Below are 1,171 nucleotides of genomic sequence, written 5' to 3'. Positions count from 1 at the left end.
AGGAGCGATTACTAGAGAGTGAGAGAGGATATAGACGAGAAAATAGGAGGTTGTGAAGGCGAGACATGAAAAACCTAGGAGTGATGCCAAGAGGAAAGGAAAAGGACTGAGAATGAGGGCATACTTGAAGGAGAAAGCTAAGAAGAGGACTAAGTAAGATAGGGAGAGAAAGAGGGCATTGGAGGGGACTATAAGAGAGGGTGAGCAAAGGAATGAAGAAATGAAGCAAGTGAGGAGAAATGATGAGAAATAGGGAATGGTAGGGAAGGGGAATGGAGAGTATTATGTAGGAGAAGAAGCAAAGAAAGGAGGAGAAATGAGAGGTAAAGGAGAGAAGAGAGAGGGAGATAAGGGAGAAAGAATAGGAGGATGACGATGAGGATAATGTAGAAGAAATTAGAGGAAGAGAGAAGGGGACATGGGTGAGAGAGGACGAGTAGAAAGGGGACGGAAGAGAGGGAGAATCAGGGCGACAAAAGAGGAGGACCAAGAGCATATTAGGAGGAGAAAACTGAAAACTGACATAAGAGTGTTTTCAAGCTAGGAGACTGACATGGAGGAAAAAGAAAGAAGGAAAGGGAATGAAATGGGAGGGAACAAGAGGGTAGTTTAGAGGGTAGGCTGAGGGAAGGAAAGAAAGGGAAAAGACAGTTCTGAGCGGGCCCCGAAAGACCTCCACCTACCACCACCCAGCCGCCCCTCCAGCACACCTCCATTGCACAACGAAAATTTGTCAAGAACGACATGACAATTTCTCCACATCGGCTCCACATCGACTCCGTTGCTTGATTTACCTCCACTCACTCTAACTTCCTGGCTCCACCTCCACCCATCTCTTTAATTTGAAGATTCTGCAAGATTGACGCGGACGCACATGAGGGTGCATGACGTTGCAGGTAAACAAGGGGTCACATGAGCGATTCGTGGAGCAAATCAGAAACTAAACAAAAAGTGGAATTAAGACACAGGAGACTTGAAGAGCAACAAATCCTTTAGAGTAAGAGCCCTCCACATGGCAACACGTATTCCAAGAAACGACGAAAACCATCCAACACCAACGAAACACACACAAACTAACGAAACTAACACAACTTGACAAAGCATAAACAAGCCAACGAATCCAAATCAACTCAAGAGATTCATTTAACTCCCGGCGGTCCATTTCAGTTAA

The sequence above is a fragment of the Malassezia sympodialis genome, genomic scaffold, assembly GCF_000349305.1.
Source record: "Malassezia sympodialis ATCC 42132 genomic scaffold, msy_sf_1, whole genome shotgun sequence".
Taxonomy (NCBI): domain Eukaryota; kingdom Fungi; phylum Basidiomycota; class Malasseziomycetes; order Malasseziales; family Malasseziaceae; genus Malassezia; species Malassezia sympodialis.
Note: the sequence above shows the minus strand (reverse complement) of the source record.